Below are 24,557 nucleotides of genomic sequence, written 5' to 3'. Positions count from 1 at the left end.
GCATAATAGCGATTTTGCAAGATGTTCTCTCACAAGCTTATCTTACATTGTAGTTGAGGTTTATGACAAGTTTTATATATATATCTATATATATATAGATATATATAGATATATATATATCTATATATATATAAAATATATGCAAAAAAGACGACCTCATTTGCATTTTGCTGTTGCGCTTGTGATTAAGCAGCAGCTCTTGCCATTGTAGAATAGCTGCTGTGAACTTCTGTTTTCAGCACAGACACAAATATGTTCACAGGGGTTTTTTTCAGTTGTTGGATTCAGACTAACTTTGCATTGTTTTATTGTGTTTTATTGTGACTATTGTTGCATTCATAAAAACATCCTAAATAAAGTGCATTTTACAAATGGGAGAATCCAAGTTAACATACAGTATATAGCTGCAATTCTCATGGCATGTTTAAACAAATAGTTGAAGGCCCCAATTCCTTATCCTTTAAATTCCTTTAAAACTCTTCACCGCTTCCTATGTCGTCAGCTCAAACTGTTGAACATGTCGTATTGTTCTCTTCCTACTATGTCTCGTAAACAAAATAAAGCCAGGGAAATGAGGTCTTTAGAACTGCAGAGAAGCGCAGACCCTCGCTGGCCAGTAATTTGTATTTGACAACTCAAGCAAACAGTCGCAAGTGTACTTTGTGTACAGACATTGTAGGAGCAAACGTATTGGCCTGGCCGGATGTATGGGTGCAGAAGCCAGATGCTTTGCAAGCACCCAGAACATTGTGCTTACTGACTTGTGTGTGTGTGCCCTCTGCGGAGGCAAGATAGTGAAAGTGCAAAGAAAAAAGGGGACAGGATGAAAGGGTGAGACAGAGGAAAGGGAGGGAATTAAAGGAGGTTGAGGAGCCACATATGAACTGTAGCTGAGGGATAAAAGGGGATCAGTCAAGAGAACAAAAGTTAACTTAACAACGTGGGAGGAGAGAACAAATTATTAAAAAACCAGAGACTAATGGCACACATTAAAATCTATTATTACCACTGAATGGCAAAAGTTCTCTTGTGCAACTGTGCAGTGAGTTACTATTTGTTGTGTAAAGCGAAGTAAATAACTTGCATTGATTATCATACACCAAAGTCCCACAACACTCTATTGCTCTAATTTGTATGCTCTGATGAGGTTTGGAAGCCCATACATTTGTCTTGAAGACAAACAAAAACAGTTTAAGCAGAGATGTATCATGGTGTTAATGCTTGTCTCAAGTGTTTCCATACACTCAGCAGATGTTACAGTGGAGTGGTGGTGAAGAGAGACTCCCGTTCTTTGGAATAGGATTTTGAGACGTGACATCTGTGATCTGTGCCAGGCCTTTATATAGCTAATGCTGGAAACCTATACAATAATAATGCAGAAGACTTTCCTCTTGCCTGAAGACATGAAACATTCATTTGAGCTGTCACAGCTCTCACAGGTTAATGCGATTTAGAAGAAAGCGCCGCTTCTGTGCCGCAACACAATGTATTGTTTTGAGGCCACCTACACTAAGTGAAGACATATACAATGTTGATGACCTTTACTGGTTAACATTACATAATGTTGGTTTCACAGTTTTGGTTATGCATCATTGGTAAAGCAGACGCTGACAAACTTTAAAGGTAGTCTAATTACAAGAGATAAGCTTATTTGTACCAGCTATAGCCTTTAAGCTACTGGAATCATGGACCTTTATCACAGCTTAACATCAGCTGATGATCTGTCTATTATTTAGAAATAGGGAAATCTATCTCTGACTTAATAAAACCCAGAAATGAGTCAGGATTTTGGCACTTCCGGTTCACTTCCGTGTCAGAGTGGTTTGGCTTTTTGATGCCTGGAATAAGGTCTGTAGTTAAGACAAGCTTAAGAGATTTCAACTTGTTGTTCTATGATATGTAATATGTCAGTAAATACCCCTTTTGTATTTTTTTGGAGCTTTTTTAGAAAATGGCTAAAACGATTTGCTAAATTAGACTGACCAGTCGGCCTTTACAGCTTTGTTGTGTTTCACGCTCATGTGACCCCATGTTTAATTTGTTTATAGCTTAACGTTAGTTCATTTGTGAAGATGACCACAGATACGTCATCCCTGCAGCGCTCTATTGTCTTGCAATATATTCCGTATACAGTGTACAACTACGGTATATAACTTAAATAAAAATGAAGTTGCCAATTGCAAATACTACTTATTCATACACTCATTCCTGAAGTCCAACACTATCCATTCTTTATGCAGGCAGTCAAATCTAGTGTCCTTCCACTCAAATCCTAATGATTCACTGACTGATTATTCTTCATTAGACTCTCATACCTGGCTGGAGCCTGTCTCATCATCTTCTTTTTTCTTTAATGGCAATTCGTATGATTAATTGAATCTATTTTTGTTTTACATCGCCGGTGACATGGTATGGCCGCTTATCAGTTTCCCGTCATTAGGTGGTGGGGCTTGACAATGGGTCCGCTGGCTTGGGTCGACATGACTTATCGGGATAATATATGGTCTCCGGGTTTGAAGTTCAGAATCCTTCCCGGCAGGTAATATTTCTTCATTTTTGCAGCCGTAGTTGGTCCGTCAGTCTGGCAGGTCTCCGCTCGCTATCCCGCTGGGCCACAAGGCTGCTTAAGACCTAATCAGTTAATTTTTGGCCATATAAATTACAGTTATGTTCACAGATATCATTGAAAAGTTTGACTTGGAGGAAATATAAGAATTTTACGAGTTAAGGAATTCATCATTATTAAAAATATAGGCCTGGGCTACTTCCTTTATTGAAAAGCTACAACTTTAAGGACCACATTTAGCAGCGTCACACGCATTTAATAATGTGAATGTTTTATTCATGTTGGTACATGTATTTATAGACCTTTCAATCAATTTGTGACAGCAAGTGGCAGTCCTGTATTTTCTCTACTTGTAGTACTTATGCAGGCCGTCTTAAAATGGAGATACTTGAACAGTGTGCTTTTTTTTTTTTTTTTTTACCTGGAATGAATAAACCTGACAGCCGGATCAGACTTTACACTCCCTTTTGTACTCCCTCTGATGGCGTAGGAATTGTCCCCACACTAGCTCAAAGACCTCATGACAAGCCTCGTCCAAGCCAAGATACAAAGTGACGGTGAGATTAGCCAGACGCGACATGCCAGCGAAGGTGGGGAAGCTGGTGACGGTGCCATCGGCAGCAGTCTGGGTCAGCTCGGTGCCAGGATAGAGGTTGGCAGGATTGGCTTCCCTTACAGTCTGCACACTAATACCAGGTACCCATGGGGCGAGTGATGTGCGACCAATGTCACTTCTTCAGTGTTGCATTAGGGAAGAGCTGTCTAACAAAGTAACAAACAAAATAGTAACAAAGTAATGCATGGCACGAGGCTGCCTCACATTGGCGTTGCTCAATGCTTAGCATAAGTCAGAGGCATTTTTAAAAGCAAGAGATAACGTCTCGCCATCCCACCTGTTTTTGATTTAATTTAGCTGTTTGTGTGTAAAAAGTGATGCAGCTTGAGCCGTGGCATACACTCCTAGGTTTGCCTGTAAACGTGTGTTGAGAATTGTTACTCAGTCTTCCAGCTTCACACCTCTTTACATTCAAAAACGGCAAGATCGATCAAATCCAAACAGATGCTAGCCATTTATTTCCCACGGATTCCTCCGAACAAAACCTGCTCGTGTGACAGGTCTTGTCATGTAACAGGTGAAAAATGAGCGTGTGCGCCTGACACTCGCCAGCTCGCAGGCTGTAATGCATTGCGGTCTCTGAGAGCTTTCACACGAATGTCGCATGCCGCATAAAATGTGTTTACCAGACCGCAGATAATTCAAATGGATGGTGCACTACATGGCAAAGCTCAAGTGAGCGGGACTTCATTTTGTGAGCCATTTCACCACATCACTCACCATTGCCTGCATGTGTAGTCATGTGACAGGTACCTCTCAGAAGTCTCGCTGTGACTTAAATATAGGTATTAGTGGTGAGATGTTCACGATACAAAGAACTTTTTTTCTGTTTGTTGACAAGCCGCATTATCTTCTCTCCCCCTCCGTAAAGACACGATTACATTCTGAGGCCTACGATGATAATAAACTTAGCCATGTAAGGTTTTTAGCCACTTAAATTAAAACTAGTAATTCTAGAGGACACAAGGGAAATTACTCTATACAGTGTGTATAAATGATTCCGTAAGTTAGATCTTTGAATAATGTATCTGTTTCTAAGGCGTATGACAAAATAAGTGAAAATTGACTTGAAGATAAAATAAAGCACACAAAATCATTTGTGATCATCTTTTATCGTTACTTGGCCACGGTGCATATTTAGCACCTCATTTGTGTTTTATTCCCATTTTTTACACTGTTTGTGAAGCCATCTTCACAAGTAGAGTTTGCTGACGGTAAACATTGTTCAACCGTATCTTCTTTAAACTAAATCATGAAACCTGCATGTATGGTGGTACGATGACCTTCACATAATATATTTTGACACACACACACACACACACACACACACACACACACACACACACACACACACACACACACACACACACACACACTCACACATTTTATAGTTAGCCATTCAAGTCAGTAACCCATGACGGCACATTCATTTTATGGGCAGCAATTCTATCTTTTCCTTTTTTTCCCTTTATTCACTGTTTCAACAGTTTAACTTTATCTACTTTTGATTTTCAAGGGTGATATGATACATAATGTTCCGTGCTTTCCAACTGAAACACACCCTCCTCTGTCCCATGTCAACAAGCTACAAGCTTCAGGGTCAGTGTTTCAGGAGGTGAGGGCAGAAAACCACACAGGTCATACATAATGCATTAAAATCATACAGGTTTATTGGAGTGAAACCACCAAAAACAGTAGAGATTCCTTCCCAGCAGCATTTCCACAGAAACCAGATCTGCTTCTCTCTACGTGTAGAGGGACTTTGGTGGTTGCTTGGGTAATGAGACAGATGGACAACACAGATTGCTGACATTAGCCTGCTCTTGATCTAGATCATGATTCCTCATCAAGCTAATCATTTATTAGAAGACTCCATCTTGTTTTTGGAGGGTAGAGAGGACAAGCTGTGCAGCCCTGGCTGCTGCAACACTTGACCGTGTGGAAAGAAATGGCGTCATGGAGTGCGTTGAAATGACAAAACATTAGGGGTCTGTTGCAAATGCTGTGTTGACGGAACACAACCTCACACACTTTGGAGCTCTTAAGAAATGTGTCTACTTAAGAAATGTTTCCCCAATTTCTGGCCGTACCTTTTCCATGATAACCTGTATTGCCGTGTTCGTACTACACATTGGTTGTCCTGGTTCTTAGGGGGGTATTTTCCAAAGCAACTTACCCATAGAATGGTTTAAGATGTGTGGATGTTATGGCAAGAGACCCGACAATACTCCATGGCACTCAAACAATACGCTTTGACAGTTGTGGTATTCATGACAGGATTACTTTTGTTAATTGTATAACTTTAGGACTCGGAATGGGTCATTTATCGTCATCACTTGGGTCCAAGTGATGGCAAGTGGGAACACTTGCCACTTGCCAAATGCAAGTAAATTTAATCTTTGAGTAAATTATGGAGACCACCTGCCACTCTGGCTGATATAAAGAAAATAAATGTCTCCATGCGCTGAGAAAGCTGCTGGTTTTCTATCATTTTAACCCTGTGGTGTTCTGGCCATCTGGCTGTTCGGGGGCTGCCCTATTTGGTGGGCCGGTGGACTCTCAAAGAATCCATGAAGTTATTACTTCCATAGTCTGCTCCGCCGTTACTGTTGCGTTTGCAAAAAAACAATGGATAAAAGTGAGACTTCATAGCAGGATACAAGAAGGAGGAAAATCACTTTGAGGGGCGACTGTCTGAAGATGGTCAATTTCAAGATTTTCCAAAGCAAAAGTCTTCAGAAGTGTAGGATTCAATTTTCCCCGTGGTGATGTGATAAAAAGGTAAACAAAAATTGCAATGAATTGTAATATCAAATAAAAAATCCAATCCAATCCAAGTACCGTTATCGTGTATCGGGAGCTAAGCATATCATCAGAGCCCAAACATTTTACCCAGAACAGACCCGCTTTCAACTAAAACAGTAAGATGATTTTAAGGACTGACAAGGTTGTGATACCAGTTTTCAACAATTTGTATTGACAGTGAACACTATTATGTAAAAGCGGTTTGAAATGGCCTCATTCTCTGGTTATTCACAAGTCTGAAATCTGTACTGCATTTTCTGAGTCTGATCTGAGTAAGCCACAGAGCAAATCTTCATATTTCCTGCTGTACACCATCAGGCCTGACATATTGGCCTGCTCTGTGCCGCCCATCTGTTCACAGCTGGGCATAGTGGCAGCAGCCAGCGCAGGCCATAGTCAGTGCCACAGGGGTAGAAGCTGGAAAGGAGGGGGACTGCTCTAATGAGAGGCATCTACACAGCCTCCCCATCGACGGGAATATAACGGAAAGCAGAACAGTGTTTCCTCTCTGCGTTTCCCATCTCTTTTCATGACCTAGTGGGAGATGAATGGCTTCATTTTCTTTTGCCCTCGGTTAAAGTGGCATCTTGTCCACTCATTGCCCCCCTCTCACCAACCGAAGTTGGAGAGAATAAGGGAAAACATGCTGGTCACATGCCAGGGATGGAAAGAGATAGCTTTTTATATGTCAACAGAAAGACACACGAGCAAAGCAGGCAACATAAAGGCTCGCAGGCAAATTGGATTTGAGTAATGACTCATCCTGTCACAGCAGACAGAGACGTGGAATGAGCAACCGAGACTTTACCAGACTGTGGCAAACTAAAGCAGAACAGAGTAGTCAAAACAAAGCTGGGTTATTTAGATTGGTATTTGTCTGACTTTCTGGAGCCTCAGGCTTGCGGGTAAATGTCTTTGGTGCTGTGCGTCGCACGCTGCAATGATTAATTAGTCGCTCAAATGATGCAATAGCTGCCTGACTCCATGAATATCTACAGAAATGGGTGTCAACACTCATTTTAGTTCGTGGGCCACATACAGCCCAGTTTGATCTCAAGTGGGCCGGACCAGTAAACCGTCGCCTAATATCTTATAGATACCAACACTAAATATTTCCTCTTATTTAATCATTTCATTTCTCTGTGTTCAGTTGTCATATTGCAGTAAATATTCTAGTCCTTGGGCACTGAAAGGTGCAGTGAGCACACTAAGCATACTGGCTTCCCATTTGCCTTTGTGATGAAATAGGAACTAGGAATATTTTTTTAATTAATGATTCAAATTTTCACACTTTGCGGTTCTGGACCAGGGGCCAAATGTCTGACACCCCCAGCCATTCTGAGTAGACTGACTTGAATATCATATTAAAAAGTAACTGTTTATCAAAATCAAAAAAAAACTCAACACAGTTTGGTCTTCTTCTATCGCTCCTTAAAGCATTAACTTTCTCTGCTATTGCCTGGTGGTTTTCATTGTCGCTGAATATAATATATTGTTTACACTTTATTCGAGCTGTTACCATCAGGCAGACGTATAGGGTGCCCCATAATGCGGGTACAACAATAACATATTTTAAAGCATTTAATGATCAACTAAATCCTGAAATGCACTGAATGTCACTGACTGATGCTAAAAAATAGTAAAGTATCTTAGGGTGCAACAATTTTAATGATGAACCAGCTCCCATCAGGACTGGTGGGAGATAAATCCAAAATGTAATTTTTCTTGGCTGAAGGTATATTTTTGGGTGTAAATGAAAGAGTACACAGTGTGCAATGTATATAATTCCCAACTTTGTACCAATTCAGTAAACATTGTATTCTATATATAGGTCCAAGGACTGCACTCATCTCATTTGCATCATCTCATATAATACACTCAAATCAAGAACCGTAACCTAACCCCCACCCTAACCTCACTCAAGTAGGGCTCGCTGAGAGCTGATAAAGTGGTTGCCATTTTCATGGAACCTCCTCAGATGCTATCATGGATTGGGTTATTAAGCATGCCGGCACTCCAGATCAAAGTGGTGGTGTAACTCAGGTAGTTACAGAGATAATAGGAATCCAAGCATGCACTTGCATATTGTTTTGCCATTTAAATATAGAAGGATTTACAATTATAGCCTCTACCACCTAACAAATACCGTACAATCATTATCAGTATCATTAGATACTGTGAGCATGTTCCCTTGGTGCTTTGAAAATTATACAATCTTCTGGAAAACATATTTGATAAGTGTGAGAGGGAGTTGCATTCTGCTGAAACGCTTCAGATTGAGTAGATACATTTTAATTGGCAGCTGCCTTAAACATGCCAGCATTGATTCGTCATTATCACCTCCAACCACACAAAAAGGGAATAAATTGCAAAATCCATCCTCCCTCCGTCTTATTCTCTCTGGAGCGACCGGCCTTCTATTCCGATCATGGTCACACTTGCTCGAAATCAGCCGTTGTTTCATCCTTATGGGAGCTGAATCTACTCAACCAATGTGTGTACATAAATACTACTGTCTCCAACACTCGGTTGGGCGATTCATTACTTGAACCATAATTTGTTTGTAGATAATGGACTACAGTCCGAGCCTCTTGCTGCTCCCAGCTGGAGGCTCTCTGCCTGCCAGTCGGCTAGAATCCAGTTGTCAGTTGTTATTTAGCCACTGGGGTTCTCCCTCTGCCTCCTGCCTCCTGCCTCCTACCTTCTACAGTTACCACACTCATTTAAGGGCCATTCAGTTATTTGCAGGGGGTCTTTCTCATTTCCTGATTTTATCACTCCTCAATTCCTCACCTCACGATCCTCTGGTTTCGGTCCCCGGAAATCAACTTCAGCGCTCCATCTTGGAGGACATCCCAATTCCTAAAATGATGGAGGAGCTATGAGCAAAGATACACGGGTGTATCCATTGAGGAAGTGTTGTTTGGCACCAGTGACGTATGATAGACATGTGACACACAGCTGGAATAATCTCAACCACAGTCTGTGATGGCGGGATTCTAGTTCCTTTTTTGTATTCATAAATTATATTTATTTAAGATGATCAGATGCCGATCAAACTTTCTGCCGTTCAGTTTGTATAGAGCCTCGTAAAGCTCTGTTCTAACCGCATTCCTTCATGACGGTAATGATATTACTTATGATTTTATCTTGAATGTAGGCTGTATCCAGTTTAACTGCTATAATTGTGACATGATGTTTACAGGTGAAACAGGTGCTGTCATCAAAATATATCAAAAAGAACACTCTTGTATTAAGCACTCATTTTCTGTATTTATTGTTGTCATATACATAAGACTGTGTTTGTGTGTAGATAATATATCACATAATATATCACTCAATCATATGTCTCTTTATTGTATAGTACTTTTCATACAAACCTTTGTAATGCTTCACAAAAACTAGTGCCCTCTGAGGCAACTGCAGGTCTCAAACAATTTAAGTTGACAAGGGATTATTGAGTCCCAAAAGGAGAAATGTTTTCTGATTTTAAATCAAAAGTATTGTTTACATGGTTGTTTAATATGATATAGATAATGATGAAAAGAAAAAACTCAGTTTAATGAAATATGTTATACTTTTAGACAAGTAATCTTTCTTAAATAATGTCTAATAATATATAATCACATGTTTTGGTTCTTTGTGAATTGCTATGTGACGTCTTTGGCACTCTGCCAAAAACATTAAGTGCAGCAAAAAAGGTGTTTCTAACCTTTACATTGAATATGAATTGATCCAAATGGTATTAGTGGCGAACTAAATCTGGCTGAAATGTTTGAATTTTGTTTATGAATACGGACTGTTGGGATCCCATATGCTACTTTCTCTTTGGTACGAAATAGAGAAAGATGAGACGATTCCTTTGTAGGACACTGCTCTGTCTTTCTCAGTCTCTCCTGCTGTGTGTGTGTGTGTGTGTGTGTGTGTGTGTGTGTGTGTGTGTGTGTGTGTGTGTGTGTGTGTGTGTGTGTGTGTGTGTGTGTGTGTGTGTGTGTGTGTGTGTGTGTGCTCACAGAACAAAACATCAGTGTTCAACTCATCGCTAGGGAACAAGTTTGAGTCGAGGGAAGAAAGTAAATCAGATTTTCAGTTTATATTTCACGTCCAGGTATATTTGGGAAGAAAACAACCTTTTCAGTCGGGTGCAGTAAGAAGTTGTTTACATGACAGAAATGCCATAATGTAAGTATTGGACAACACATAATAGGATCGTAAAACTGCAGCATATTACAGCATGGACTGTGAAGGCTTCTGTTGGTATGGCTTTCTACAACAGAACATGACATCAATGTTTACTCCAATTAAACTTGTGACACCCCGTCCTCCATCTTTGTTCAGCTTTCCAAAAACTATAAAAGAAAAAATGCTGCACCAAAGACACAATGTACCCATTAATACACTATTAGCTGTTTTTAAAAGAAAATGAAAAAAAGATTTAGTCATTTTGGGTATTTTTGTTCTTTAATGTGGTCTTCCTGAGTTGGTCATTCAAATTGTAAATAAAATGTGTTGACATTCATTTCATCCAAATCTGAAATTTAAATATAATCTACAAGGTACAAGTTTAAATATCATCCAAAGGGTAAAACAGTCCCATACATAGGCTCAATCCACTTTTACATCACTGAAAATTGACTTCAGTTGAACGGCAAGGTGCAAGTGCAGATTTTCACTATTTGCTTATCTTAAAGTGATTGCCTGCACTTGCAGATGGGAAATAATGTCATTTTGACAAACACATACGGAAATAAACCGTAACATTTGATGTAAGAATAAACTGTGCGTAAAGCTCGCCCTCCTATCTTCCTTCTCCAATGTGTTTCTTTCCTTTATAGTATGAAATTTCTGTCTGCTCAAAGCTGAATGTTTGCTAATTATTTTTGTATCTTTCAGTATGGCTAGAGGCCCTATCAGACTTATATGCATGCAGTGCAGATAAGGGCTTATTGGCAGAGAGAAGCGGACATTTTTAATCATAAATACGGGCAGCTCTTCTCATCAAAGTACCACTGTCTGTCGTTTGTCTAATCTGGTCTTTCCAAACTCACCCCACTTCCTATGTTCTACCAACAGGATCTTATTTCTTATTTCCCACTCCCACCCTCCCCCTCTCACTCTTTTCTTCCCCCAGTATTTGTATGTTTGTGTGTTACTAACAGCACAGATACATATATACAAGAGGAGACAGGTTGTGCTGTCAAGTTATGCTAAAACCACATAGTTGTAACTTCAGCAACAGCATTAAGATTATAACGTTAAACACACAGAGTTGTTTAGCTCTTAAATGTTGTCTAACTTAACGTCAGCTATCAATTATGGAAGCGACTTCATCTGGGCTAGCTCAGCAGTTAGCAGATCCACTCTAGAAGACAACTTGCCAGATGAAGCCTTTTTGGAGGTTAGCTCAGGCAGCCTCTGAAGTCTGATGTTTTAAATGGGTGGGTTGGGTTCAACTGCTTGACAAGGGGAGGCCAACATCACCCATCAGGAGTTCGACCTCAGCCGTACTAGCAGCCCTTACCGCCCGAGGCATGATGCTGCAGTCCTCCGAGAGGCCCTCCCTCAGATGCTCGAGGCCAATACAAGAGGGGCAAAGGTTGTGGCTGTTTTCAAGCTGAAGAGGAGCCATGCAGGTCTTATAGCCCTGAGAGTTAAAGATAGTCAAGATGCTGTAGAAAATGATATACATGTAATGGGGGAAAAAGGGTTGACAAAGTCATTCAAAATTGGAATGATAGAATGAAGTGCCTATGAGATATGACAACAAGTGTACCTCTGCAGGGACCCCAGTTGGTAGGATGTCGGTTGAATAAATAATTTGCTATACGTTACAACAAGCGTTTCTAATTTATTTCTACTTCATATAGACTTCAAAAAAATTAATGTCTGTTCAGGGAAGCATGAAACGATATGAAGCGATGAAGGTTAGTAGGACTGTCGAGAACTTCAATCTTTCAACGCAGGCAGCACTGGAGAGAGGGCTTAAAACAAAAGACTTACTTATCATACTCAATTTAGTTTTTCATCTGTATATACAGTAATGCTGGCTTCTGAAGTGTGTATGGGGTATCCCTGATTACACAAATTAATGAATGATGGCATCTACAATAATTTTCCCTTTACCTCAATGTAATCAACTGGAGGGAATGCTTCATCATCAGAAGAGATATACTGTAGAAATCTCATCTCAAATTTGCATTCTCTCCTGGATATGTACTCCAGGTAGATTATGTTATTTGTCAGATAACCCATTAAAGTGACTAAAGTATTTTATTTAATTTCTCTTTTCCGTTCTTCTCTTTAAAGCTGTTTTGTTCTTGTCCCTGGAGGGCATAGGCATCAAACCTAATTATACATTTTATTGAAATAAATCTTTTATTTTTCACAGCTGCACAGGAAGAGTGTAATCTGTTGTGTTACTTACATACAGTAATTGGTATGGTGGTTTTGTTTGTTTATGTTTGTTCTCAGTAAAATAATTGTATTGTCCATCCAGTACATATATTGATGTATTTTACTTGGACTGGGCAATGTCTTTTAGGAAGCGAAGGAGATTTGAGAGCTGCTGTTTTTTGTCCATTTCTTGGTTTTGGTTGAAGCATTTCTGATAAAAAGTTTGGTCAGAGGTGTCAGCCAGGTCACTTAGGTGGGAGGACCAGTGTACTGTAGGCCTACAACTAACAGAAGCAGTGTAGATATAGAATCTGTTTCTTGGCTTGTATGTGTACAGTTTTATTGATGCCTTGCCAGCTGTCCTCACAGTTGTTGACTATAGTTCTCCAGCATATTGGCTTTTACAGAGAGGAGACGGCTCCTGTTTTATTTTTGCTCGGGTTCTGAGCAGACTTGTCTTTTTGGCAATTAGCTCGTTGGCCGGGGTTATGTAAAGAAATTGTCCATGACGACATTCCTCCCTTTGCTTGTGAAACATGATGTTTCAGATGCATCAGCACACAGCCCTTCACGAGCAGAGCAGGGTCTCTCTGCGTTGAGGAAATGTGCTCGGTGTGTCCAAAGTTTGATGCCAAATTGTTTTTGTTTTTGCTTGCACAGTGCTGGCTGACTTGGCATCGACATGTCATTTGGCAGAACTGTTTATCAACTGTTATGTTTCTTCCTGTTTTGAAACAACCAATATACTTCTGCACAATTTGTTCCAAGTGATTCTCCTGACAAAATGCAAAAACTGTGTGTTGTCCCCATTGACATAAGGCTGATACAGACATTTTGACCAGTAGTCTATTTCCATCCAGCTCTAGTAGGCGAGTGCTGCCTAAGTTTACAGTCAAGTTTCATCTCACTAGTAGTGGGCTATAGCAACAGTATGACGAGCTGTACATACAGTACATTATTGTTTTATTTCATTGTTGTTGATCAGACTGTAAAGGTTGACCATTTATTAAGAACCATTGTAGTTTGCTAGATAATGTTTGTGTTGCTGCTGTTCACATTGAAAGTCACTGTGTTGTACAGTGACATGGAGATCATGTGGCAGCACGCTCTGCTGTCACAAATGTGATTGTATTCTCCCCTTTTTAAACTTTACAATTGCATTCATAACGAACACTCTAATACAAACAATTCAGTGTTGCAGTAAGGTTTGCAAATCACTCAGAATTAAATTGCACTTAATTTGCATGTTAATTATTCCAGTTGTTCAGCAGATCATAAACTCAATTTTGACTTCACATTTCACATCACTCCTCTAAATGTTTTCCTTTAAGACGGATGTTTGTGCGTCAATCAAACACCATCACATGGGTCTGAGTAACCTGTATCTAGTGCTTTACTACAGTCTGCTGACCCCCCTGCTAGGAAGACAACATGGAGAGTTGATCCAGGCTCACAGAGTATTCTTACAGCTGCTGACAATTGGGTGTATGATCTGAAACAGGATTTTTCAATAATGTTGAGTCATTGCTGCTGCCCAGAATGAGTCGGGGAAATCGAGTTTATGGTCATATAACTCGGTGCGTGAAAGAGTTCTTTATTTAAAACATGTCTTCTTAGTGGAACATCCGTGGACTGTTGAGTAAGATATTTGGCAAACGAGGATTATGAAGGTACAGTGAGCTTGAATATGGAAGATAAAGACATTAGAGAAAAAAGCAGACAGCTTTTTTTAATGCTCATATTTTTCGGGGCTTAAATGCATTGTTAGTTTTTGTGAAGGTAAAATGATGTATTGCCAGGATAGTTATTCACTTGTCATGACAACTGAAGCTGAATGGCAGAAACAATGATGAGGTAAAACAGATAGAAGCTGAACAGGAGAAGAACCACATCGATGAGCAAAACAGTCAAGTCACATAATCGTCCATCACTGATCCATCTGTGATTTAATAAGTAGACGTTTTAGTAATCTTTATTTAAAAAACGTTAAGTATTTTGACCATCAAAAAGAGATTACAGCATTAGTTCACACTCAAAACCAGACAAAGTCTGAAATTGGTTAGTTGGGCGACTTCCAGTAGCTCTGCATCTTGAGGAAAGCGTATTAACAACTATGATGGCAGTGATAGTGCATGAACTCCTGCTCACCTTCCTGCTTGTCACTAAAAACCTATTCATTGGCAGCGGGTGCAGATATCACCCCCCTATACACACACACACACACACACACACACACACACACACACACACACACACACACACACACACACACACACACTTTCACACCCTCATCTATGGCTCCCGTGGATCCGCTGGAATTGGTAATGACACGATCCATCTCTAACCCATTTCCAATTCAGCTCTGGGAAATGAGAGAGGATGGTAATGGAATCTCATTGATCTGAGTTTGCTCTCATGTTTATGGTCCATAAGTGTGGAAGTCATTTCTAATGTTCTCTCCCACATTGGATCTTTTTGCATACTACCATATTTGTGCTAGGCTCCATTTCGCTTTAGAGGTTACGGCATTGTGTGAAATGTTTCATTTCTTACCAGCCGCTCAAAGTTTCCAATGCCAACAGACATTGAATTATCTTACTGTACATGCTGTGTTTTACTTCCTGACATTTTTAATAGCTGGCGTGATGCATGTTAACTTGCTATGATGTCTACAATACAGCGAGGTCTGCCTCAAGAGAAAAACCTGAAAGTGAGGAGGTTGTTCTTTGTACAATCTAATTAAGTCTGTGAAGAGCGGATTCTTTGTTGGGAGAGGAAATGCCCATTGCTTTACCAAGCATTCAAGGAGTCCCCTATAATAGTTAAGTCATACTATGATTTAAATAATGTTGTGGCATGATACATGTGGTGATGCAGCTGTTTGAAGGAGACGTTTTCACGGCAATATCAAATGGATATAAGAGAACAACCATGTTTTCAATAAAGTATTTAAATAAGAAATAAAATAATTTAATTCCTCATCATTTGAATTGTGCGTTTCTATGCAAATAACCATGGTAGATGACAATAACAAAGTAAAAAGATAACATGAATAATTTTTCTCTGGGACTCTGGGATGATTTATATTTTTTGAGACGGTTCTGGGACGATTGGGAAAAAACGTTTTTTGGAGCCTTGCTGTCAATGACAGTTGTTAGGAAAAAAAAAAAGCTGAGTTGGCAAAAATCTGAATCGGCAGGTTGGATTTTAAAAAATCTGAAGGAGCCAAGAAAATTGCAATTGGTGTATCTCTAGGAAAAAGTTGAATCACTTTTATGGATTTTAACTTTGGAAAATCTCAAAATTGTACAGTCAAAATGTTTGCCTTTGAGCATGTCTGTAGTCAGAGATATCCTGAAGTCAAATATAATAGTCATTGTCAGGAATTATTTAATTTTTTTTAAGAAAAATGAAAAGAATAGACATTTCCCTCACAATGTAGTGGTATTTCCCTTTTTAATTCATCAGGGACACAGATAACACGTTTCATACTTCTGGTGAATATATTCCAATAAATGTAATTTCCATACATGTTTTGTACATACCCTTTGTTAACACCTTATTTAGAAAATCGGACACAGGTATCCTTCCTTTGCTTCGTCAAGACCGTCACTAGCTCCGCCCACAAGCTTAGTTCTCTTTACACATCCGTGGTCAGTTCAGTCTGGGCCGTTAGAATGCACTGGCTGCCCTACAGTTGCAGCTTCAGCTGATTTGACGATGGAGACTTGGAGACATGGAGCTTGACCGCACGTTACTGCAATACGATAACGTTTACTGCGCATGAAAGAGTTTGCATGCAGCTTTAGCCATGTGTCGCTCTGTTCTTCCTGGTAATGGGTGAAACCCAAAGTGCTTATATACTTTATGTGTAGTATTTACCACACTTTGGATTTGAAATGTGAGGGTAGGACTAGATGAACGAATGTTATCACATTACTCAAACAATAAATAAGTAACTTTCTACTACCGCCACAGTTACAGCGTCTGACATCTTGTACTATGCACTACATACTTAACGTGTGTACTATTGTTCAACATACTTTTGAATGAGTAAACCGTAGTATGTATCTTTTTAGTCCCACTGAACTATAATCAACGCTTCACTTTCTGAAAGCCTCCGTGTAGGCTGGACACACGTAACCATGGTTACCCGTGCCAACCTCAGGTGACCAAATGATTTTGTGAGAATCATAAATTCCACCAACAATTGTTTCCACTTCGCTACTATTGGTTTCATACTAAGATTTTTGACATACAAAAATCAATTTTATTTCGCACCGTTTATTGGACATGTAGACAGGCCTCTGTAGTCGAGGTTTTGAAAGTTTAAGTGCTCTCAGTTCACGTTTAAGCTGCATTTAGACACAAAGCAAAGGGACCTTTGGCTCCTTTGATTGCTGAAGTGTTTTTTCAGTCTGTCTTATGGCCGCAAGCAGTCGATAGACAAGTTCTACCTTGTTGTGACAACAACCAGCCACTCTGTGTGTTACAGCAAGAACAAACTTATGAGGAAAATCTGTTTCTCTTCACATCCTCCAGAGCCTCTCCTTTCTTGTCCCGTCTCTATATATTTGTACTCGCACAGCTACGAGTAAGCAGACATTTCCACCCAAGTTGAAACTGTTTGAACTGGAGCAGAAGTAACTTTCATTTTGCAGCACCAACACCAGATCTGCTTCTGCTCTCGATTTACCAACTTTGTCTGCAGTCACGTGTCCCTAAATGTGGCAACAACCACTACACAGCTAAGGACACCAACACTTGCAGTTAACTGATATGCATGTGGTTCTTGCCATGATTTCCGACACTGATTTTATCATTCACTCAGCCCTTCCAGGATGCAAAATGCCAAATATGTAAACATACATTGAGCTGAAAAAAGGCAGCATTCCCATGACCTGCTTCAAAGTCGGTGCCACCAGTAGACGAGCTGGCCTTTCACTCACAAAGTCATGTGACTGCGCGATAAGCAGAGCCCTATTACTCTGGCTGTTTGGGCCTCTCTCTCCACATCAGCCCAGCCACTGTCTTTAGAGAAGCCGGCCTGCATACACTGACACACACAGAGTGCCCTTACCTTATCTACCTTACCCTCTACTCGCCGCAGTCCAAAATTCCAACACAATGAAATCCTTCAATGCATTCAGTAATTCCAGCAACTCTTTCTACATACTCACCCACTTCATATTCTGGGTGATTATGATTGGGCTGACTGTGCAAGACCCCAGCAATATGGCTTCCCATTAAATCACAAAGTATCAAGTGAAGTGTGAAATTAACTGATGCGATGACTTGTCAAGATGGCCCCCTGTACATGAGGAGTGAAGAGGATGGCCTGTATGCCGCTGTAGACAGTGGTAGTCTGTGGTTTCCATCCGTTGAAACAAAACAGTATGTGTGACATAAAACAACCATGAAAACAATGTGAGTGTAGGTGCTGGCCTCTTACAGTAGTGGAAATATGTGAGTAATGCCTGCAGCGCCTATCTCATTTGTCTTTTATACAATTAATGAAAAATGCCAGTTGGAAGTCTGTTCCATCTTCTATTGTGGTACAGTCAGTTGGAGTCAGTGTGTTTGTACACAGATACCATTGTTTCCTGCACTGTGGCCACCTTTTGGCTGTATAGTTTGCTGATGTTTGGCTGACTATATAATATATTTAGTCCAACCCAATACTGCAATAACAGCACATCACTTTGCAAACCTACGTAGAAACAGCATTCCCCCAGAGAGCTGCATTAAACATGACAAAACCTAACATGTCGACAATTGTTTTGTTGTGACAAATCAGTTTTTGCATTCTGCTGTGCGGTGTAATTTAAAATAGGCTAAATCTGATGGCAGTGTGTGCCTGCCACTCAAATACACACACACACACACACACACACACACACACACACACACACACACACACACACACACACACACACACACACACACACACACACACACACACAGCATCCCGAGATAAGTACAATCAGCTTTTCTTTCGTGGTTCAAACCAATTTGTATACAAAGAGATAAGTGTGTTCAAATGGTCTCCATTGGCAGATTTGTAAGGGAAAAATGTCGGGACATACCCCAGAGATTCAAGGGCAGATGAATATTCTCAGACTGCCTCGGAACCTTGTGGAAATGGTAATTTACCAATTGCATAGGGGAGATCTGGTTGATGCAGAACACGGTCATTGTTTCACTGGTCAGTACCTTGCTTTCGGGTCAAGGCAATCTAGTCCCCTTTTGTGTCTTTGACCAAGACGTCACGACCGCTGCTGCCTCGCTGCACAGCTCTCCTCCCTCCTCTTACCGTGTTTCTCTCCCTTTGTCTGCATATCTGAGGCTGGCAAATTGTAGTGTTGTCATTATTTGCTTTGGTTCGTATGAAAACGGCTAAACACTTATTTTCAGACTCGCACAATTATAAATCGCCCTCCTTTTATTGACGACCATGACATAACCTACCGTTTGCGTATATGCGACTTGTGCTGTCTAGCGTACGGCAACGAGGCGTGTCCGCTGGCTATTTAGTGACACACGTCATTGTAGAATCAATGGGATGCATCCAAACACCAGGCAACAGTGACACATTTAACTCATGATGCCCGCATGACCCCCATCATTTATTTAGGGTTAGTTTAATGAAACCGTAAGACGTCCAGATTGTTCACATCTAAGCAACGTTGCCACAGTCTTGTGGAGTGAGTTAACTGTGTGAGCGTATTGATCCGCTGTGTTGAAGAGCTAAAGGTTAATGCGTTGTGTATCGATCTGAATACAGCCTTTTACTTAACTGCGCAGACACTGTTTGCAGTAAAGCCCTGCGGGTGCCATTTGCACCTTTGCCTCGTTTTAGCTTCAACCGTCTTTTTGGATCCAGCACATGGCCCTGAGGGAAGCTACTGCTGACTTCATACATTACATCACGTTGCTGTAATACATGAAATACTTGGAAATGTAGTACTGATTCTACTATTTTTTATATTTATTCCAAACGAGCTGAAAATAAAGGTAGTGGTTATTTTTAGGTGTAGATTACCACCAGTTAAGATAATTGAATACACGTTTGCTTAAAAAAACTGCGAACGAGAGACGGCAACCGAGCTATAATCTTTCATTAGCTGTCCGCCTGTCACGGGAGGCCATGACATTGAAAATAGTGATGCGCTGTGGGCAGAACCATGACTTTCAATAACAAGAGCTGTTTAAAAGAAGATCTTATTAGATATCGACGTGGTTAGCAGCTATTCTTGTGTGAAGCATTAAGAAATGTAGTTGTATTCATATTTTCTTGCCCGAAGCAACCAACTGCTACGCTGCCTGAGGCCAAGTCAAGAGCACCAGGCTTCTGTCTTTAGTCAACGTTATTTATAGTGTAAATACACAACTTTGTGTATGAACTAGACTGTAACTGAAGTGACTGGTGATAATAAATGTGCAATGCTACATGTTTAATAATTTTTTCACTACTGCATTGGATGATACAAAGTGTCAGCAATATTGAGATTATTTCTTGACTTTTGTGAAATATGCAATTGAGCAAAACGTCAAACAGTAAGACAGTCTATAAAATCAGTAGATTTACTGCATATATGATGTTCTATCACAGAAAAAAAGCAAAGTGTCAGGAAAACAGGACTGGGATTGTGTTCTCTGTGGGCCCCTTTTCCCTATTACAGAAATGAATGGTTTCAATATCTGTGCAATGGTGTGTTAAGAACGAACGGAATATCATTAACAGGAGAGGAGGCTATTAAAACATTTTATTTCTCTGAAGGCTTGGAAGTGAATCCTGCCACTGAGCAGAACTACTTTTGTTTACAGAAGTCATGGCATATTCACACCCCAACAATTGATCTTAATTGAGATTATCATATTAAGTACTTGCAGATATGATTTCATTAAGAAGTGTCTTGGATGAAAGAACAATCGTAGTTCTGTTGAATACGGTAGCTGAAATGCAGGTTTGATGTCAATCCTGTAAGCCAGGTAGAATATATACACACACACACACACACACACACACACACACACACACACACACACACACACACACACACACACACACCACAGTCTCCACACCACCTCAACACTTAAGAAAAGTTCCTGGTGTAGCTCAACAACATTTCTACACAGTGCTACCCAAGTCCTTATTGCCACTAATTGGCTTGGATCCAAATACATAACATCTCCCTCTCTAGTGCACAGTGATAATTGGGTTATATTATATGTAAGAACAACCATTAGAAAAATGGTCTTTTTAGAAAAAGAGAGCGATGCATGGAGGCCAAACGTGAAAACACTGGTGCTGTAAGTTTTGGTAGGAGAACTCATCAATGCAAACTTCTACTACACAAGAGTCACACTCTCTATTTTTAAAGAATTTGTTTGTTTGGAATTTTTTAATTAATTCTTCTAATAACAATCTGAGAAAAATGAAATTCCAGTGGATTGGAGAAGTAAGACCAGCTGTTGAAACCTTAAAAAGTATAAAAAATTGGATTTGACTTCATGCAAATCTTAAGGATTATACCTTTAAAGACAAAGCCTGATGAATTTTGAGAATATCGTCTCTCATAATGAACCTCCACGAAGCATAATTTGTTAAATATTATTCTTTTTTTTTCATCGCACGAGGGAGGGGAATGGTAAACCAAGAGAATCGGTACACCAGAATACATTATCATCCTGAGTAGGTGGTGAAAACCCTTGTCTCTCATGTTATTATGAGACAGAGAGAAACACCTGTTGCTGAAATCAGCGAGGCTTGCAATTTAATTTTATCAGCCCACAACAATCACTCATTAGGTAGCTGGAATGATGATGGAACCCAGTCGGCCGCGACGCTCTGCATTCTGGGGCACAACGCATAACAAGAGGCCTCTTTCTACATGGGGAGGAACCTGCTCGGCTGAATCCTCTTTCGCAGGGGGGCCTTGTGGCGGCAACGCTGGTTATTCACAGCTAATGTCATGGGCTTTTAATCTTTTTAATACCTACTGCAAAACCGAAGCAAAATATATGTCCAACATACGCATTTCCAAATTAATTAAGTCGGCACTTACCATTTAATCAAACAAACAAGCATTTGAAATTAACTCAGCAGGCCAACTGTTTTGCAGATGTATATTGTATAAATGCTTGACTCTCTGTTTTAATGCACCTCCCTCACCCAGATGGGGAGTTTGCCTTTTGGGTGATTGGCAGATGTTTAACAACTGGGGACCCAAGTTCAAATCTAATACAGTAGAACCCAACACGGTGTGAATAACGAAGAGCGAGCAGTGTTTTTACAGAGTGGCCCAATATGAAAGCGTGTTTGTCTATTTTATGTATATCCACAACACAATTCATGAGTGCTTACTCAGCACTTACATGCTTGACCCACCAAACTTAACGATGAGCTGATAAAAGGTATTTGGGATGTTGTTGTCAATACCAGGTTAGGGAAAACATAACTGATTAGTACATGCAATATGATATTCTATCTTTCTGTACTAGTTTCAACCGACGGAAGGAAAGCTGCACTTCCTTTGACTCCACACCGTCCCTGTTACTCGTGGCAGCAAAATAAATACATGAGCTCTCTGTAATCTTGGGAAGTTGACTTGCCTGATTTCTCCCTCAGATACACAAACACACGCCAGCCTCCCTGAAATTAGTATGCGCTGCTTTTTCAGCAAAAACACGGAGCCAGACTAAATAAACTGTCTGGAACATTTAAACTGCTGATGTTGTGTCCTTAATATGCTCGGAATGCAACATTTTAAGATATTTATAGGTTAATCTTAAGCCTATTATACCATTGTTTAACTAAGTGAGAAGAAATCAGTCATACATAAAATAAATGTATAATGAACATGACAACTGATTGATATACTGTATATACAGATATAGACTTATATATTAAAAACATATTTAAATATATTTTTTACTTTGTTGTAGCCAGACGAATACAATTGCCTACTCTTAAAAGGACAGCTACAAACGACATGGATCAAATATTTGTAGCTGTTTTAGTCGTTACAAATACATTCCTCATGATTATTTTCTAACTATATTTCACATAAGGAGCCTGTTAGCTCAATCTGTGCAACGCAGCTCATCTCCGTCAAAAATAAATGCGGCGTGTCTTTTTAACGGAGCAGAGCGGAGAGCCGCTGCTGGTGGAGTCGCAAGCGTTGACGAGAATAGCCGCGATCAGCTGGTCGCTGGGCCTGGTGAAATCCAGACACACACGCACACGCACACGCACGCACACACACACACACACACACACACACACACAAGAAGTAACCTTGCCGGCTTTTCACAGAAGGCCCTTTTGAAGTAAGGAGGCGAAGAAATAGTCACCATGAGATAATGAAGGAGAGAGCCTACGTAGAGAGTGGTGTGTGTGTGTGTGTGTGTGTGTGTGTGTGTGTGTGTGTGTGTGTGTGTGTGTGTGTTCCATAACTTGACCTACTCTAGGAACATTTTAAGGAAAGGAAACGCCACCCGATACTAATTAAGTACAATATGTAAGCAGAGATGTGATTGTTTCTACTGCCAGCACAGATTGAGCATGTTAAGTCAGCACACCATTGAGAAACAGCCTACCTATCATGAGAACAGTGGTTTTACCGGCTTTAACATATTTATTTCACCATAGCCTCAAAATAGTCTGTCAAGGCTGATTCAGGGTTTTATAGCTACATTATCTTTTGTCAAATTAACTGAAAATCATATTTTCAAAAATCAAATTGGCTTAAAGTGTGATTATTGTGGAGGTGTAAACAATATAAACTATAATAATGCAGCAGTAGTGGTATGTTGGTGTCTAGTCAAAGTAAAAGTGTGTTTCTTGTAAGCTACGTTTTGGATGGTGAAACGGGCACAAATGACAAACTGACGACATCTGCATGTTTTGTTTTAAACGATATGCTACACAACTGGTTTCGTTCAACGTTTTATTAATTGCTTTGGAATCAGAGTAGATCATGGACAACAATAATTTGTCAAACACAAAGGAAGAATACCAAGAGTGAAGAGGACTCAGAGTGGCTCCACAAACATACTTTTTAATGAATGGGGAAGCTTTTCGATATTACAATTCACTCAAATATTATGTCATGGTCTGCAACTACATTTCTGATTTGGATAGATATGTGTTTACTGTTCCTCAACATTTAAAGCAAGTAAATATAGATATTGTATTGGAGCAAAGCAATGTAAGTTGTTTTATTGCCCCATTTTCTGCACATGAACCTCTGTAGTCAAGAACCCTCATCAAATTCAGCCTATGATGACAATCACAACAGTCACAGCCTGTCCTCCAAAATCCATTGTGTTTTCAATTGTCCCCGCTGATCATCACAAAAGAAGCAAGCCCCAGTGTGGCTGTGCGGAGGTAAATTGAAAGCGTAATTTCTAACAATATGGGGGCCCAGCGGTAGATATGCGATTGCCTTGTCCAGATTTCTGAGCAAATGTGAAATAAGAATGGATGTTCCATTCCAACTAAATAAGATGGGAATAATGGTGGGCAAATAACATTCGCCTGAGGTTAGGAAGGCCTCATTGGGCACACCATTTGGAAAAGGACACTTGAACCATTTGCTTTTTATTGCCTCTCCATACTTTGGACAGCATGTGCTATCTCATCTAAAAATTAATCGGAAAATAATGTCCGTTTGTGTCGGTGATGTTAGTTTTACTGTCAGTGTAGGGCAATAGTACACCTAAAATCTAATTATTTCTTAAAGGAATAATGGAGTTAAGTTGGAAACAAAGTTCAATATTACATAGGCTTCAACATAGACCCAGTCTGTCTTTAGATAGATCGGACGTTTAGCTGCACATCAATGCAGCATTCATATGTGGGTCAAACTTATTGTCAGTAAGTAAGGCTATGGCTGAGCTAATACATAGAAGTGGCATTGTCATTCAGATAATACTTTGTTTTGGTACAAACGCTCTTCAGAATAAATTTCTGTACTTTACTTTTTTTAATGCTGCATATGTTTCTATGATTGTCCATGAAAGCAGTATAAAAGGTACCAAATTATATCCATAGTATTAATGCATGATGTAATAAAAATACACTGAAGTGCTTTCTGCAACTGGCTTCATACAAACTACTCTTGCTCAAGAATTGTATTTCAGTGTGGAAGCGGAATTGGCAGCGAATGCAGG

This window comes from Cebidichthys violaceus, unplaced genomic scaffold, assembly GCF_023349555.1.
Source record: "Cebidichthys violaceus isolate CVI_PGR_0920_01 unplaced genomic scaffold, fCebVio1.0.p SCAF_19, whole genome shotgun sequence".
Taxonomy (NCBI): Eukaryota; Metazoa; Chordata; class Actinopteri; order Perciformes; family Stichaeidae; genus Cebidichthys; species Cebidichthys violaceus.
Note: the sequence above shows the minus strand (reverse complement) of the source record.